General features: G+C 48.0%; 2 long non-coding RNA genes across 2 annotated transcripts in view; both read left to right on the top strand.

Moving 5' to 3' along the window:
• The window catches only part of LOC116639569, a 153211-nt gene that overhangs the window by 55178 nt on the left and 79286 nt on the right, over positions 1 to 18747 (top strand). The gene's annotated exons all lie outside the window — the stretch shown is intronic.
• Positions 11820 to 18747, top strand: part of LOC116639570 — a 65409-nt gene continuing 58481 nt past the window's right edge. The window contains exon 1 of the long non-coding RNA XR_004300873.1: positions 11820 to 11998. This is a non-coding gene — a long non-coding RNA (uncharacterized LOC116639570). The remainder of the gene's footprint in view (positions 11999 to 18747) is intronic.

Below are 18747 nucleotides of genomic sequence, written 5' to 3'. Positions count from 1 at the left end.
GGGAGTGAATAGTGATGGCAGGAGTCCATGCAAGTGATGATCGTGCGGATGGAATAAAGGTCTATGCAAGAGACGTTAGGAGACAAAAGTGACAGAGCTTGGTGCTGTGCTGGATACAGGGACTGGGGGAAGAAGAAGTGTCAAGAGTGTGTCCCAGATGTTCTGGGTGAATCATGCCCCACCCACATCTCTTGCACCTGACCATTTCAGAATGCTCCAGCCAGCTTTCCCAGCCGTGTGTCCATCCCGCACGGGAGGGAATCTGGAACCACAGAGACTGCATTGCCCATGTGAGTGTGGTGGACTGAGGTCCTGGGGAACTTACACTTCTGGAGCAGTCCTCAACCAGTGACTTCTGGGAGTTGATGTATAAATACTCACAATCCCTTGACCTGCAGGTGGGATAATTTTGAACTATGTGTCCATGTTTTCCATGGGATTAACCTCCAATCATTCATTGTCAGGGCTAAATTAATAATCTCCCCTTTAGTAGCTGACTTTCTTTCCTATATAATTGTCCTACTCCTACTGGTGTTTCCCAGATCACCGAAATAAGCTACTCACCCTTGAGCCCTCGTCTTGGGGTTTGCTTCTGGGGATGCCTAAATGAAGACATCATGTACTGAGCCAGGGAACACCAGGGAAAACCAGGCTTGGGGGAAGGGTCATGAATTCCCTGGAAATGTAGAGAGTTTCAAGTAGCTGTGCAACATTTTTGTGGTGATATCAAGTAGGTTGTCTGGAGTAAAGAGGCTGCATCTCTGCAGGAGACAGGATTATGGGACTCACTGGCATTTCGAATGCAATTAGCTCAGTGTCTAATGGAAGGAGAGATACCGTTACAGATAGTTCTAAGAAAGTGAGAAATGTTGGCTTTGAAGGTAAGGCCTAAGGACAGCGGGAGCACAGAGGAGACACATGGTCTCAGCCAGGGGAGGGTAGAGGATGGGACCAGGGAAGACTCCCAAGTGGTGGCTGTTGGTCAGGAGAAAGGGATTGAAGGAACATTCTAGACCCTGTGGCTAGGGGGAGAGCAGAGGAGAGCATGTGTGGAATCTCAGGTTGTGTGTGAAGAGGAAGAATTGAATATTTCATCTGTAAAGATTGTAAATGAGCTAGAGGGGAAATACACACGGTATCAAAATATAAGATTACATTTTCGACAGGGAAACCAGATAATGCCGTCCATTGTCTTCGTACACGTAAGCGTGTCCTGGAGGGCAGGCTGACGTCCCTGATGCACAGTGCAGGCGACCGTGCGCAGCTCGTGGAGACACCCCGGGCTGGCTTGTTCTAGGTAGGCTCAGTGCAGGGGGGCTGGAGGGGATAACGGGCATAAGGACTAAAGGGTTCATGTGAGCCAGCCTCCCTTTTAGGGTCTTTATGTCCATGGCCTGATTCTTACTACCGTCTGAAAAACGGGGTCACTATGTTATTGTTCCCATTTACAGCTGGGAAAATTGAGACACAGACTAAAGGAATATGGCCAAGGTCACACAGCTTGCTTGCGGTGGGGGGAGCCGCTGACCCCAACAGCCTGGTTCTTAACCACGGTTGCTGAATTTACTGGTTGGTTTCTCTGAGGCTGTGGAAGGAACACAGACCCTTGTGTCAGACCCCCAGGGGCTGAATCATGCTTCTGCAGTTTCCTAACACTGAAATTTGCAAAGGAACCTAACCTTGTTGATCCCATTTCCCCATTTTGAAAGGGTATTAGTGCCTACCCGGTAGGGTGCTGAGCAAGGCAAATGGGGTAATAAGCACAGAGCCTCTAGCCCAGGAAGGTGTTAAATAAATATTAGCTGAAGTGAAATTAGGGATCATAGCGTATTGCTTTTCCTTCAACTCCATTTAAAAAAATATGAATTGTGAGAATTTTTATTTTTTTTAATGAGACTGTTAAGCCCATTAATGGCCCATGAAATGATATTTTCTTATGGCAACCACCATATATAAGTGGCATTAAGTGGAAGCTTCGTGGGTGATTATACAAAGGACCCTAATTATCAAGAGCTATGTTAAAGAAACCGTCCAAAGGAGGAGGGCCATGGAATGAATCACAGTGCGTCCGTGCAAAGGAAACAAATGTGCTAAATGGGTGGTGGTGATAATCAATGTTCTCCCTGGGAAGAATAATAGCAGGTGAGATTTATTTCAATTTGTCTTTCTGAAAACATATTATGAATGCATTACTTTTATCACAGCCAGAAAAATCTTAAAAAGTGAGGAAAACAAAGAGTAGGTCAGCCTTGGAAAACTCCTTTTTGGATTATGCAGAAACCACACTACAAGGGGGTCCTGGTTTGGTCTAATTGACGACTAGACAGATACTGAGAACTTGGATGTTGAGGGTCAAGGCTCTTTGCTGTTCTGACTGGGATAGTTTCACTAGCAAGTCCTACCAAGATGGTAAGATCACGTCCCTGAGGAGAGGAGGCAGCCTTAATAGGGACCAGGCTTTCAGGCAGGCTCTTGGGGTGCGCTGTCCTGCCTCACTACCAGAGGTTCCAACCTGAAGAGTGTGGTGGCATCCCCATCTAAGAGGGTTGGGTCTGATGGTCAGAGCAAGGGTGGAGGGTCAAGGTTGACAAGCAGTGGTGAAGGCCAGCAGGTAAGAGAGACTGTGGCAAATTCAGAGAAGTGGAAATCCTTCGGTAAGACCCAGGGTGTGGAGACCAGAGTGGGGTCTTATAAGGGAGGAGGCTGGCTGGGCCTGTATGGTATAATAAAAATATATGTATTTGGTGTTTGTCCCAGGTTCACAGTACAGAGCTCCTAAAACTCTTAGAATTTCCCGAATGATAGGACTGTTTTTGTTATTCATAATGCACCTCTTTTGACCACACCTGAGTTTATGCTAATGAGATAACTCTTGGGGGTCCCTGGATAGCTTCAAGGTGAGGGCTGGTTGCTGGAAACACCAACTCTGTGATTAGAGGGTTAGAACTTTCGACCCCACCCCCAGACCTCTGGGGAGGAGAGAGGGGCTAGAAATTGAGTTCAATTACTAATAGCCAATGATTTTATCAACCATGCCTGCATAATGAAACTTTGACAAAAATCTCTATATGATGGGTTTTGGGGACCTTTTGATTGGTGAACACAATGATGCGTTGGGAGGCAGTAAGGGGAACATGGAAACTCTGCACTCCCCTCCACCCTATCCCTTGTTCTTCTCATCTCTTCCATTTGGCTATTGCTGACTTGTATTCTTTATAGTAAACCAGTAAACAGAAATGAAGCACTGCACTGAGTTCTGTAAATCCTAGTGAATTATCACACCCAAAGAAGGGGATTGTGGGAAGCCCCCAAATTCATAGTCGGCTTGGCATAAGCATGGGTGGGTAGCCTGGGGTCCCCTCTGTGGCTAGTGTCTGAAGTGGGTGCAGTCTTACGGGACTGAGCCCCGCATCTGTGGGGTCTGTGCTAATTCTGGGTAGTGAGTGTCAGAACTGAGTTGAGCTGCTGGAGACCCAGTTGATGTCAGAGAATTGGAGAATTGGTGGTCGGATAAACAACACGTATTTGGAGTCAGGAGAAAAACCACACAGTCTGCACCAAGCGGGTTGACTAGTAGACCCACCTGGGTACCAAAGTGTGCAGAAGGAACCAAACCAGAAGCCCAAATGCAGAACCAGGGCAAATGGACTCTCCAGGGGGAACATGGTGGTAAAATAAATGAAGAGTCACTCATTGGAAACCAGACTTCAGTCCTATAGCTAAGCTGGTGATGGGATTGAAACCCAGCATTAGCGGAGATGTGCTCAATGCATGACCCCTGATGGCCCGATTTCACGTTAGCATCTGGTTCTCTTCCAGCCCCACAGAGAGTGGGTATAGATTCTTATGCATCTGTGTGATCTGGACTCTTGTTGATTCTTACTTCTTTTCTCACAAATTTGAATGTCTCATAGTTTCCAGAATTCGTCAAGAACCTTCATATCTCCTGGCCTTTTGGTATGTGCATGAGTGTGCATGGGTGTGCATGAGTGTGCGTGTACATGTGTGTATGTGTGCCTGTGGTGTGGGGCAGGGGAAGGGGGACGTGTTTCTATCTCTGGTCTCTCTCCTGTGGGCCTTTCTTTCCTAGACCACTTAGTCTTTGATTATTTAACTATGCAAGTGTAACTGGGTACGATAAAGGGATCCTTGTCTCCGTTTTGGCTGAGAAATCAAAGCTAATGCGGTTGGTGCCAAGAACATTCACAGCCGGGAGTGAAGCATCAGGTCACTTATGCAGGGCTCGCTAAGAGGCTGGAATCTGCTCCGTTACCCTTGGAAACCCTACACTCCAGCCTCTAAAGACGTAGGGATTGAGGGTCGGGGAGGGGTTTCTCTGGAGGGAGCGGTTGGAGGGCTGTGCACCCCCACTCTGTCTCCTTTTCACCCCTGCACGTGGTCCTTCCCGCAGGCTGAGTTGGAGGAGCTTCACAGAGATGATTCAGTAGCAGCCTGGTGTGCCCGTGACACCATCAGTCCAGGACTCCTGAGGCCCGGTGTGTGTGTCCGGTCTGGGAAGACTTAAGGAGTAAGGCTATAGCCAGTGGCCTACCTGGAAACAGGGCAAGAGAGGTGGCTGTGATGGTTGGGAGCTGCCTTTACCCCCAGATGGGGGAAGGATGCTTGAGTGTTCCTGCGGGCCAGTGGGGTTACATGTGGGACCCCTCCCAGAGGGCCAGGAGGAGCTCAGTAGAGAGCCTGGGGGGACCAGAATACCAGAGCCCGGGTTGGAAGCCCAAAGGAACTACAATCCAAGGTCTTCATCAGGGCGCGGATCTTCAGAGCACCCCCTAGAAGTGCCCGGAAGAGAAAAGCCTCTACTGGGCATTTCCCCATCCAGGGAGAACTGATTCCATCTGTATCCTCCGTGCTACACTGAGCCCTTTGCCCCTCAGCTCCGTCCTGGCCTTTCCTCCTGAGTCCAGAAGAGCTACTAGGGAATTGGGGAGCAGTGAGCAAGGGACGGAGGAATATCCACCTGAGCCCACCCTGTTACCACAGGCCTGGTTTGTCGCATGGGGAGAGTGTGCCCTAGGACTCCGCTGGGGTTGTGACCGTGACCCTGGATGGGTTGAAATTGTTAGAAATGGGACTGTTGCTCTGACAAAGCCATTGAAGGGCATTTGACTGTCCCACAGTGACCACCACAGTGACCGCAGTGACTGGTGATCCTCCGGAACCTGCCCAAGACCCATCCAGAGGCGGGGATGTGGGGGGATGTAGTGGAGAAGAACCGAGTCCTTGTTTGTCTGCAACCTGACATCCCACCCTGTTCAGTGAAATGGTTACCTACAAGCAGGTTTTTCTGTAAGAAACTGTAACTTGCAGGGAAAGCTGGAGTCTGCCCGACGTGCACTGCAGACCCGGCCTCTCTCTGCTCTGGCCATGTCACCTGGCTTCTTCCTGAAGGTGTCTTGGGGAGGCTGTGATTTTATGTACATAAATCTCTCACTTCTTTTCTCACTTTCTTGTTTCTCTGTATCTGTATCTTTATCTGCATAGGTATAAGATACAAATTATTAAAAATATAGCATATTATATGTAACTATAATAACATACATTATTATCATATATGTCATAGGACGGTGATAATACCCTGCAAATCCCTGAGTCCTATTAGTTTACCTCCTTTATAGCTCTTAGCTCCAGCAGCCTCTCTCTGTCCCTCACCATCCTTGTCCGGGCCAATAGCATCTCTAGCACTTTGACGCAGATTCCTGTTCCGCAGTCTGACCTCTCCTCTTGGCCATGCAGTCGGCCGGTGGGACAGGCTCCATCTCCAAGTGGGAGCTCTTGTGTCTTGAGGAGGGTGTGTAAATGAGTAACTTTATCGCCACTTCTAAGTGGTGGTGCTCCAATGATTTTAGCAACAACAAAGACATTTTTAAAATCTCAGTATGTTTGACTCCTCTCTCTCTCTCTCTCTCTCTCTGTCTCGAGGAAAGCATTCCTGTTAAAGATTCCTACAGCCCCGACATCATAGAGCTTAAAAAACAGGGGATCAGGATTCAGTGGGAGGGAGGCTTATCCCCAAATCAAGCAGCTCGTTCCTGGCCCAAATCCATGCCACTCTTGGCCCACTGACCCCTCTGCGGAGACAATGAGCACCCCCCACCTCTCACCTTCCTCAGCCAGCTGGAACCCGAGGGCCATCAGCCGAAGCTGTGGGAAGTCTTCCTGCAGCCTCGGGAATGCCTTCTCTCCATGCCCATCTCCACGGGCCCGAGGAGAGCATTACACTTGTCATTATTTCACCGAGAGGGAATCTGATGGAAAATGTGCTGGTGGCTTTGCAGCAGCATGGGAGAAGATCATTAAGATGGCTTAAGTGGGCCTTGCAGGGCACTGAAACTCGACACTGAGCTCCCTGCTGGTGATGATGACCCGAAAATGAAGCTGTGACAGCCGATCTGTGGCCATCTGAAGAAGTGCTTCTCTGCATCCAAGCATTCAGCCCGTCATTATCCAGTTGTTAAAGTCCAAATTACTGAGTTTCCCCCCTTCTTTTTCCTTCTGGGCTTAGTGCTTGTGTTTAGATGTTACAAGTCAGTTGATTTAAATATCTCTGCTCGGCGCTCCGTGTAAACAACAAGAGGCCCAGGGATTTATCCTTGGGAATGTCAGGGGAGCAGAGGAAGAGCTAGTCCTCCCTTGTAGGGTGACCTGCCCGGTCTGATAAGGGGTGCTTTGTGCCTGGTTAACTATTTACTTCCCGCACCAGCCTGTAAATCAGGCCCCGTCATCCTTCTGCCCATTCTACCGATGCCCGGGAGGTGCCCACATCAAGCAGCTAGTTCAGGGCCTGTTAGCTGTGGCTCCAGAGTCCCTGTTTCAACACCGGCACCATTCACTACCTCCAGGAGGGAACTGGAGCTTGTCGTAAGACCCAAGGTAGAGGTTGGCGGCCAGCCGAGCAGAGAGCCTGGGGTCGAGGCACTGAAGGTCAACATTGTAGTTCCGCCATTTGCTGGCTGGGCGACCTTGGACAGTTTTGAGCCTCAGTTTCCTCGTATTCAAGATGCACCTTCATTCCATTAACAAACCCATCTGGAGCCCCTGGATGTGCCAGGCATTCTTCTGGGCTCTAGGCATTGGGTGATGGATAGGACAGACACGGTCCTGTCCTCATGAAACAGTGTAGTGAGGGGGGAGCCATAGGGCAAGCAGAAGAAAGAAACAGGATCATTTCAGGTAAGAGACTGAACAGGGTGGATGGTAAAAAGTGTCCTGTGGGAGGAGGCACGTCCTTGGATTGTTGGTTGGTGAGGACCTGTCTCGAAGGTACCATTTGAACTGAGATGGGAATGAGAAGAAGGGGCGGGGTGAGCCCCCGAAAAGCCAGGGAAACAGACATGTACTAGTTTCCTGGGGCTGCTGGAAAAAATATAGCCTCATGGTTTAAAATAGCACAGACTTACTGTCTTAACAGTTCTGGGTGCCAGAAGTACAAAATCAGCTTCTCTGGGTTCAAGTCGAGGTTTTCGGCAGGGCTCTGCTCCCTCCAGAATACTGGGGGGTCTGTTTCCTTGCTTTTCTTGGCTTCTGAGCTGCATTCCTCAGCTCCTGGCCCCTTCCTCCCTCTTCAGAGCATCTTTAGATCTTTCTCGGCTTCTGTCATGTTGCCTTCTCCTCCCTGTGTGTTGTCTTCCCCTGCCTTCCTCCTATACTTATGAACACATGTAGGGCTTGCTGGGATAATCTCGAATAATCTCCCCATTACAGAATTTTTCTCATATTTATAAAGTTCCTCTTGTCATGTAACATCCATAGGTTCCAGGGGTTGGGGCTTGAATATCTTTGGGGGGGGTCACTCTTCATCCTCCTGCAAAGGCCTTCCAGAAAGAGGGAAGAGCCCACTGAAGGCTCTGACAATAATCCGTGCCCCACAGTGGTCTGTGGTGAGGAGGATGCGAGGTGATTTTGTAAAGAGCTAGAAGGTTGTTGGTTATATAGTGAGTCCCCCAAAATGTTAGATCTCATAATGTTTACTGGATGGGGACTCCGAGGGCAGAAGGGGCTACATCTGCTGCTGAGGGTGGGAAGGCTGTGGGTTGGAAGAAAGAGGTGTCTGGGGGTGTCTGGGGGTCCTAAGTAGTGGCACTGTCCATGTGGGTTGCTCAGGGAGCCCCAGCAAGACTCGGGAGATGTTTGCATCTATTCCCAGCCTTCACTGGGTGGCTGCACCACAGGAGCATGGCCCACCCACCGGCTTCCAGGGGACAAGGAGGTGCAGCCCTGGGAAAGGAATAAAGGAAGGACAGCAGCTCCTACCCCAGCAAGCTTCTCCCTCCCCAGACAGCAGCTCCTCTGCTTGGCCCTGGGGTGCTACCTGGTTCCTGGTGGGGGCAGGAATGTGGAGATCGCTTAGACCTGGCAGTGGTTCTGACTGTGGCTTTGGGAAGTCAGGGAACATTCTTGGGGTTTCTGTGCTCTGTAGTCCAGCTCACAGGCTGGACAAGCAGATGGGAACAGGGCCGATATCCTGGCCAGAAATAGAGAGGGTGCGTTTTGCTTAACTTTGCCTGGGTTGCTTGGCCAGGGAGGTGAACACCCTCATAGGTGAGGATATGGCAGGCAGGAGTCTAGTTAAGCTGAAAGAATCTCTTTTTGTGTCCGTCTATGTTTTACAGGTAAGGACTGGGGAGGTCCAGGAGAGGAGAGAGCTGTGTGGGGGCTCCAAACCCGGGTCTAGGGAGGTGGAGTCAAATCTTAGGAGCTTTCCATTTCACTTTGGGGTCTCTCCTTGAGCTCGCTCAGACAGGACTAGCGAGGCAGGACTTGAAAAGCATGACACAAGAAGTGGTCATTGAGGGCTCATGGATCTAGGGAAGGCAGAGGCGTGGTGAAGTCAGACGGGTGAATTCTGACTCAGGGAGGCAGATCCCTGGAGAGGTGAGCTCGAGCAGTGCTTCCTTTGAAAAAGAATCGTGAACATGAGAGGTTCTGTACAAATTCCACCCTGCACCCTGAGGGAGGACAGAAACAGTAAGGCTTTAACTGCAATTTTGATTTTTTAAGCCCTGGGGGTGGGGGGAGGAGGGAAAACGGATAACTCAGTGCCTTTTGGGGAGATGACAAGGCACTTGGAATTAGGGGTACAGCACTAGAATTGTGGACTCGAATTTGAATCCTGGCTCTGTCCCTATTAGCTGTGCAACTGTGGGAGAGCCCTGTAACTTCTTTGAGCCTCAGTTTTACCATATGTGCAATGGGGATAATATTGCTTCATGGATGGTTGTAAGGATTGAAGGAGGTAATGCACACACTGTGCTTGGGATGCAGTAAGTGTGTTCATTTTCTAGGGCTGCTATGCAAATTACCATAAACCGGGTGGCTTAAAAGGGAAGAATTATATCTGGCACAGTTCCGGAGGCTGGAAGTCCAAAATCAAGGTGTTGGCGGAGTCACATTCCCTCTGGAGGATATGGGGAAGAATCCTTCTTGCCTCTTCCTAGTTTCTAGGGCCTCTGGTGGTGCGGGTGTGTCTACTCCGGTCTCTGCTCCATCCTCATATGGCCTTCTCTGTGTGTTCCAAACCTCTCTCTTTCCTTATAAGGACAGCACCCTCCTCTAGTATGGCCTCCATTTGATTCCATCCGTGAAGACCCTATTTCCAAAGAAGGTCACATTCACAAGGACCAGGGGTTAGGATGTCAGCATATTGCTTGGCGGGATACCATTCAACCCACACCAGTATGCACTGAATAAAAGGTGTTATTACTATTATAATGCGATTTCCCACCTGAGCTGGAAAGTGCCAACTTTCATAGAGGAAAACACTATAATCCCATATTAAATTCATAGGAAAACACAGCCCATTTGTTCCTTCTATGTCAATTGCACAGTTCAGGCTGAATTCAACTGAAAAGGTCACCCACCAATCATGCATAATACAGAGCGTTTGTGAAGTGTTGGGGCAGTTCAGTGAATTCTTTGAAAGGAATGGGCTCAGGTCAGGGTGTTTGGCAGCTCCCCGTTGACAACACGGGTTCATATGAAATCTTTCTGTAAGCTGCCGACTCTAAATCCCATCCTCCATTCTGAAGCACCTGGACCTTTAATCACCTCAATTCGGGAACCCTCTCTGAGTGCCTGCCCAATACGACAGCAGGGGCAAATGTCTCTTAGGCGAAGGTTTCTCACTCTCGGCACTATTGACATCTTGGACTGGATGATTCCTAGTCGTGGGGGCTGTCCTGGGCACTGTAATAGGTTTACAGCACCCCTGGCCTCTACCCACTAGATGCCACCGGCACTCCCCAATGGGCACAACCAAGATTGTCTTCGGACATTGCCCAATATTCCTTGGATTGCAAAATCACTCTCAGCTGAGAACCAGTGGGTTAGAGGAAGCAAACAAGCAAATGGGAGATGATAGGAGTATGTGGACATTGTCGAGGGAGGGGTAAGCAGGAAAATATTGTAGATGTTGTTTGGCCGTCCTCCAAATTTAATGTCGCACTTGTGAGGATAGATACATTCAGACCCACTAAGTTCTATAGCATTTGTTGGGAAGAACTTGAATTCATGACATGTTTAAGAAATCATTTTTATCCATTCTTCCTACCCTTAATCCAATAAACATTCATTGGGCATCATCTGTGTGGCAGGTACTGGAAACCTTACCTGCAGGGACCTGGAGGTGCCAGAGCTCCTGGTGTTACTGACGTGGCTGTGCCGAGCTATACAGCACAAGACTCTGATATCCAGGAACTATCCCCCCCAAAGAAAGAAGAAGAAGAAGAAGCCAAAATGTCCCTATGTGGGGGGCGGGGGGGGCGTGTTGAAGGCAGCTGAGGGTGTAGGCACAGACAAGAAATATTGTGGAGGAGGCATTATGGGCTCTCACTGATGGGGCAGGAGGAACAGGGACATTTTCATAGGAGATACATCATTAAGAAAGGTTTAAAAAGAGATAATCCAGGTGGAGGGAGAGAGGAGAAATTCTAAGCTAAGGGAACCGTCAGTGGAAAGACAAGGAAGCCTTAAGCATCATGGTCTGTTAACAGATCCATTGGAAAAATGAAGTGCCTGATTACCAGAAGCTACAAGCCAGCAGACACAGGCTTCATTCAAGCTGCAGGTGTGTGCTTTTTGGCCCAAAGAGTGTATTCATTCATTCATTGATTCACTCATTTATTCATCCATTCATTCAATTAATTAATTTTACTCGTCAGCATTTAAAAATCTAGAGACCTTGTATAAATAATTTATTGATTTCTTTTAAAGAAATGGAAGATCTGGTTAATGAGTGGTGGTATTAATCAGAGAGGGCATTCTTGGTGGGAATTCATATGTAGAAGGAGGGAAAGATACTTAGTTATTTTAGCAAGTTCTTAAAGAGAGAGGCACAAGAGGGAGAAAACATGGAAAATGGGAACAATATGGCTTCTTTTGATTATAGTGAGGGAGCAGGCACAGAGGGGGAAATTGATTAGGTGGAGTCTTGATTTCAATAAAAGCTGATACTATCCAAAAACATTCCTGGCGGTGGGCACCCGCATGATGACATTATTGTAAGGAAACCACATACAAATGAAGTAATCAGCAGTTAGACGCAGAACCCGTCTAGTCAGCCTACGTTGGGGAACATCTGGGTCCGAGTTATAGCAGGGTTGTGCCACAGATGAAGAAGGAGGTCAAGAAGGAAATAATTTGAATTGTGAATGAGAAGGGTAACTTGAGCCTACCCATTCAGGATGGAGATTTGGATTGTCTGTATCCTCGTTCCTCCCACTGACTTATTTATTGTAGTGTAGATAATAAGGAATTTAGCTGTGTTCTTATCTTGCTATTCCTGTTCTGTTCACCAGCAGTGCTTTCTGGAAGCAGTGTGTGCTGGTAAATGCCAGAAGCTCACTCATCTGGTAACCTGTGAAGATTCATTGGATGTGGTGCCATTGCACATGCCTGTTCCTTAGCATGCTTTCTGTGGCCTCACCATCAACTAGAGCATGGAGTGGAGCATAGAGTGGCCGCTACTTGGTCCAGTGGGTAGGTATGTAAGGTGATTACTATAGGGACCCCAGTAAATCCAGTTACTAGTACGGACCCCATGAGCTCAACTGACCCACACTGGAGGGGCATGTGGCTTAATAAGACAGATCCAGCAAAGACTCTTTGCACAGGATTGAGTTTCTTAAAGGATGCTGCTTCTAGGCCAGTAATATTCCATTTATTATAGGATCACATTTGTAAGTAGGTATGACATTTTCATGGCCCTGGAGGAACCTTGGATAGGAGCTCTAGTTGGTGGAGCAGGAGGTGTAATCCCTGGGGGACGGGAAAAATATCGGTCTCTGTTGGGTTTGATGCAGCCCCTTGGATGCAGACCCCAAGGCAGGGTTTTGATTGCAAGCGATTTCTTTGGGAGGTAATCCCAGTTTCTGCAGGGAGATGAGAAGTGAGAGGTGGAAGGAAAGAAAACCAATAGAGCATGCAGTAAGGGGCATGTTACTGCTGTGCACAGCTGGGGCCACTGGGGACCTCTGGGACGTTGTATAGTGTCCTATTTGAGGAGTGAGGAAGCTAGCGCATTACATCCCCAGCTCCATCTCTTACAACCTGAGCTCCCACTGGCTTCACCTCACCAGCACTTCTGGACTCCGATGCATGCCGCTTGAGGGCACCCTTGTAGTCACAGAAAGCCCCCAAGCAGAGTCACGGGTGCTTAGAATGGTGAGTGGCCGAGGGACAAGGGAGGGCTTGGCAGTGTCTGCCCTGGTGTGTAAGTGTCCAACGCAAGGGGCTCCTGCAACGAAGTCCGGACATGGTTTTAGTGGAAGCGTTAGGAAAGCGTACCAGGGCAAGGATGCTTGTCAGTATCTGCCCAGTGCATGCTGGCAGATCGAAATGACGGGGCACCAGTGAATTCAGTTAGAGTCAGAGCTGTGACACGTCGGCAGGACTCGGGAAGAAGGGAACCGAAAGGGTCTCCCTTGCCTGGAAGAGTGGTGGGCATCCTTCCGAGGGAGGCGATTTATGCGTGGAAGATCAGAATCCCTGGGAGGTGACTTAGTCCTGATGCTGGAGCTCGGGGGTGCCGTTTCCCTGTGGAGAGGCTCAGAAGGTGCGGGGAAGGTGGAGGTAAAAGGAGAAGCTAGCGAGATGGCAGAGGGTAGAGCCATCCTTGCAAACAACTAATTCTACAGGAACTCTGCGAGGCGAGGAGAACGTTTACTAACAGTCAAGGGGAGGGCACTGGAGCATCATGGATAGAACCAATAATGAACCTGGAAAAACTCAGTCTGTGAGAAGAGCCATGAGGGGTCCATGATGCGGGGAACAGTGTGCTAAGAGGTGGTCGAGATGCACCCATGTTTCCAAAGTTCATACAGTCTCAGTGAGCCCTGCCACACAGTTTTGTCCAATATTTGGTCTATAAAATACACAAGCAGATTTTTTTTCCCCAGCTTTTTTTGAGATGTAAGTGACAGATAAAAGTTGTATATATTTAAGGGGTACAACAAAATTATTTGATATACGGTTTGTTGTTGTTGTTGTTTTTTAGTAAGGAGAATAATGTTTATACCTCCAGCTAGTGTTTTGGCATTTGCCATGTTCTTTGTGACTTCTGTTCTGGCTGCTTGGTGTCCACAAGTGTGGGGCCCTCTCTGGGAGAGAGGTTTGCCCTTCCTTAGGATGTCACGTCAGTCTTGTGTTGGGTTGTGCGAAGCTCGATAAAGTTTGAGGTAGCATCTAGCTGGTAAAACTGCACATGGGCCACTCGCTGGTCTGGAAATATGAGAGAACAGGGCAGTCCTTGGGACAATGAGGCAAAGTGGTGGACAGAGTTACTGACAGTGGGTCCCGATATGGGCAGGCTGGGCCCCTCATCCCACACGGCCTCTGTGGCTGGTGCCTGTACAAGGTCGTTTGTTCCCTGGTTCCTTGCAGCCTCTGGAGTTCAGCTTCACTCATTTTTTGTGGTTGGTTTTGTCCTTATAAGCACTGGGGTGTGTGACCCAGATTTCGTGTGTGTGTTGTGTGTGTGTGCGTACGAGTGCACGCATATGTGTTTGTATATAAATAATTGTATGCAATTTAGATCTTTCAGTAACATAAATATATTAAACTTTTATGGATTAACTAATTCTAAGGCTGATCTATTGAAATGAGATTTTATTCAGCCCTCCACAAGAATCAGCTTGGTCAAGGAGCATGAAATATAAAAGCAATAATTGTGCTTTACCGGCTTTTCATGATATGCCGAAGGTAGAAGATGTGGGAATCAGAATGGCTAATATGATTGATTCTGGAACGTAGTTTCAGAAGGAGCAGCTTGGTGCTTTGCTGAGCCAGACTGTGGAGGAAAGGCCTCACTTACAAGAGAACTCTGAAGCTCTCCACTATGCTAGGAGGTCCCCTTACAGAAAATTACCAACCCCATTGCTTTTTCTGGGATCTTTGCTTCTTTGCCTGAGCTAGTGGGTTCTGTTCAGCAGTTTTTAGGAAGCTTGATAGGGTGAGGGAGTAGGTATATCTTATATTCTACTGGGGAGTGGAAACATTGGGTGACTTAATTTAGGCATTTGTCTCCATAATAGTGAGCAACAGAGCATGAATTCTTCTTTCTCTTTTAAACTTTTGACTGAGTTGGTCTTTTGCATGACTTTTCCAGGCAGAATGCTTACAATAGCCAATGACAGAGCTGCTAACTGGAGGGAAATCTTAGTTTCCCCATCCCTGGGATCAAGTTAGAGGAGTGAAAAGGGGCTGGGTTTTGCCGGTCAAGATGGAGGTGGATTTGAATCTAGTTGCACCTTGTGCAAGTTATTTACACCCTCTGTGCCCCGACTTCCTCGTTTTCACAATGAGAGTGTCAGCACTGCCACAGAGTTTGCTGAGAGTGGTGTGTAAGAGGTGAATGGGGGTAAAGCACCAGGTGTGCAGCAGACGATAAATTCTAGTCCAAAAATCCTGTCACCAGAGCTCCGACCTACCAGTCTGAATTCTTCATTTGCCTCATTTTTTTTTTTCCACGCAGCAAATGTCTCTTTAGAACTGGCCACCTGCTCAGTACTCTTGTCGTAGGGACTGGGAATTTGAAGGTGAGCCATCATGATTGTTCTGGAGCCTCCACGAAGGTCCAGAGTGAGCACAATCACACACACCGCATTAGGGTGACAACAAAATGCTCAGAGAGGCCAGCTCAGGGAACAAGGAGTTCTGCTTTCGAGCAGGAGCGAGTGGGAAGTTGGCAGAGGGACAGTCTGTACTGAGCCCCATAGAAGGGCCATGGGTCTGCTGAGTGGACCAGGTGGGCGAGGACACTCCAGGCAGGGCGAGCGTAGGCACCAAGCCCCGGAGGTAATGCCCGGCTAGCCTTGCTTTCCATTCAGTTGGTGGGGAGGGGCCATCTGGCAGGAGCTGATGGCTGCCTCCTTGTTTGAGCACTGATTGTTTTTCTGTGTTCCTGTTATGCCTCGCGACCCCAGACACCTGGGTATTCGTTGGCATTTGATACCGAGAATCTTCGACATCTGGTTCAGCAGAATGCTCACCCCAAGTCGTCTGTGATCAGGTCCTAAGCAGAGCCTCATCTTGGGAAGCAGATTCTTTCACCTGCGATACAAACGCTTTTTGATAGCCTGAGACCAGGTCTTGAGTTTTTTGTTTTTGTTTTTTTTTAAAGGTGCTCATCTTGCTCTTTTTATTTTATCTGTAATCCCTGAGGTGTAGCACACCGTACAGGTTCCTAGACTACTGAGCACAGGACAGCGACTTGACAAGCAGGGGGGTGGTGTGGACCACAGGACACCTGTGAGGCCCCGGGAGAAGCGGCAGGACAGTTAACCTGGCTGCCCTGGGTGCTAGGTTTTCATATTTATTTGTTTAAATTGAGATATAATTGACATATAACACTATTAGTTTTAGGTGTACAACTCAGTGATTCAGTGTGTGTGTATGGTATGAAATGATCCCCACAATAAATTCAGCTAACACTGCTGTATTGTGTATTTGGAAGTCGCTCAGAGAATAGATCTTAAAAGTTCTCATTATCAGAAAAATAAATCTGTAACGGGGTGCTAGGTTTTTAGACCCTGCACGATCTGTCCCCCACTTTCCTCTGTGGTCTCCTTTTTTTCCCCCTATTTTTTAAATTTAAATTCAATTAATTAGCCTATAGTATATTATTAGCTTCAGAGGTAGAGTTCAGGGATTCATCATTTGCATATAACACCCAGTGCTCATTCCATCACGTGCCCTCCTTAATGCCCATCACCCAGTTACCCCATCCCCCCACCTCCCTCCCCTCCAGCAACCCTCAGTTTGTTTCCTGTGTTTAAGAGTCTCTTATGGTTTGTCTTCCTCTCTGATTTCGTCTTGTTTTATTTTTCCTTTCCTTCCTCCATGCTCCTCCGTTTTGTTTCTTAAATTCCACATATGAGTGAAATCAAATAATAATTGACTTTCTCTGCTTGACTTATTTCACTTAGCATAATCTCCTCCAGTCCCATCCATGTTGATGCAAATGTTGGGTATTCATCCTTTCTGATGGCTATAAGTAATATTCCATTGTATATAGGGACCACATCTTCTTTATCCATTCGTCTGTTGAAGGGCATCTTGGCTCCTTCTACAGTTTGGATATTGTGGACATTGCTGCTATGACATTGGGGTGCAGGTGCCCCTTCGGATCCCTACATTTGTGTCTTTGGGGTAAATACCCAGTAGTGCAGTTGCTGGGTCGTAGAGTAGCTCTATTTTTAACTTCTTGAGGAAGCTCCATACTGTTTTCCAGAGTGGCTGCACCAACTTGCATTCCCACCAGCAGTGTAAGAGGGTTCCCCTTTCTCAGCATCCTCACCAACATCTGTCGTTTCCTGTTAATTTTAGCCATTCTGATGTGATCTCCTTTTTTAATGCTTTCCTTCTCATACTGTCTGGGCCAAGCCGACAAAAGTATGGAAACCGCCAGGCTCTCTCTCGCCCTGGCCTATGCTGCAGATAGGCAGCTTCTCCCTCTTCTCTGGCCAGCTCACACCCATTCTTGGGGCTCAGTTTCACTTTCCCAGATCCCTGGGGACTGGGGTGGATGCCCTCCTACGTGTTTCAACAACACCATGACTCTCCTGTCCTGTAGCTCCCATACTGGATGGTGATGGTCTTCCCAAATGCTTCAGTCCCTGACTCAGCTGGGAGCTCCCTAAGGGCAGGGGTGATGCCTGGCTCTTGGCTGTATCTCCTATGCCCAGCACAGGGCCAAGAACACAGTTGGCGCTCAATATCTACTTAGCAATTGAATGAACGCACGCATGCGTGAATGACAGCCCTCAGGCCTTACACCTCAGGCGTGCGATCACAAGGATTAGTCCCGGACCTTTATGATTTACAGCCTGGCATTTGACAAAGCTGGCCTTTTGCTGTGTCCGGAAGAGCTGACCTCTGCAAACAATCAGACGCTTATTCCAGAAAACTCCGATGGGGCAGGGCAGGGGGCAAAGGCTGAGGGATATTGAGTCTTCAGTTCACAGAGCTTCTTTAGAAATGTTGAGGGCTCATTGTTACTCGTTCCTAATAAGAAAATAGTCAAGCTCTTATGATCTGAGAATTGTCATAAAAGTACTAAGCTCTGGTCTAAGAGTTTTGGGAAGGTGGCCCAACCAAATGCGTGGTCCCCTCCTCCAGCCTTTGCATTTCCACATTGGGCAGACCCTGCTCTTGATTCTCCCAGTCTTTATAGAAACAATAAGCGTGTCTTTTAAATTTACTTTCTCCCACAGAAGCTAATTTAATATTTCGAGAGAACAAACAGCCAAGGCCAGCCCTGGATGGTTGTTATTTATATGATCATAAAAAAGATGGATCCAGCTCCTGATGTTACTAAATTGTCTTTGGGAAAGGAGCTAGGAGGGACTGAAATGTGTCTCTGCCGTGGTGGGGATAAAAATGAAATTGTCTAAAAGTCCTCCTAGAACGTAGGCCTGGGAGGCTGCTGGCTGCTCTGGGCCAAGAGTGTCCCCTTTGCCTTCGTGGGCACTTTTATGTGACTTGGCTTCCTCTGAAGGTACCGAAGTTGCTTTGCTCCTTTGAGGCTGTCTCTGCAGACAGTTTCGGCTAGGAATAGATTTTTTTTATTGTTATGATCGAGCTGTATAATAATCCCGAAGAGGCAAGGACAGTAATTGTGTTATGGTTGGTGTGCTGTCCTTCTTAGTCCAGGAGGGACAGGGAAGTTCAAGTCTGCTTTTCTTAATTGTTACCTGTAGGGTATACTTTCTTGCCTGATCTGGCATCTTCCTCTCCTGGCTGCCAGAAGACAGGGGGTTATGAATTCTTAAAGGCTGCTGCCCCTCAGGTAGTAAGAGGTCGGAAGCAGAAGTACACAAGAGCAAGAAGATACACCACAGAAGTTCCTGTCCAGCTCAGAGCCTGGTCATACAGCCCCATCCCAGGCGGTGAGAGACAGACGATTCTCATTATTCACGGTCGTTATGTTTTATAAAACCATCGTGGAACACTGACCTAGGGAATGCTGAGACACTGCTCCTTGGGGACGCACAGGGTTTGTTTCCCCCAAGCCTCTGGTCCCAACATTTTCATCAGTCAATTAATACGTAACCTTATTTTCTGTGTGTTTCTGTTTATTTATTTTTTAAATTTAATATAATTTTTATTATGTTATGTTAGTCATCATACAATACATCATTAGTTTTTGATGTGTTGATCCATGATTCATTGTTTGTGTATAACACCCAGTGCTCCATGCAATACGTGCCCTCTTTAATACCCATCACCTGGCTG

The sequence above is a fragment of the Phoca vitulina genome, unplaced genomic scaffold (assembly GCF_004348235.1).
Source record: "Phoca vitulina isolate PV1807 unplaced genomic scaffold, GSC_HSeal_1.0 scaffold18, whole genome shotgun sequence".
Classification (NCBI taxonomy): Eukaryota; Metazoa; Chordata; class Mammalia; order Carnivora; family Phocidae; genus Phoca; species Phoca vitulina.
Note: the sequence above shows the minus strand (reverse complement) of the source record. Positions and strands in the feature narration are given on the sequence as shown.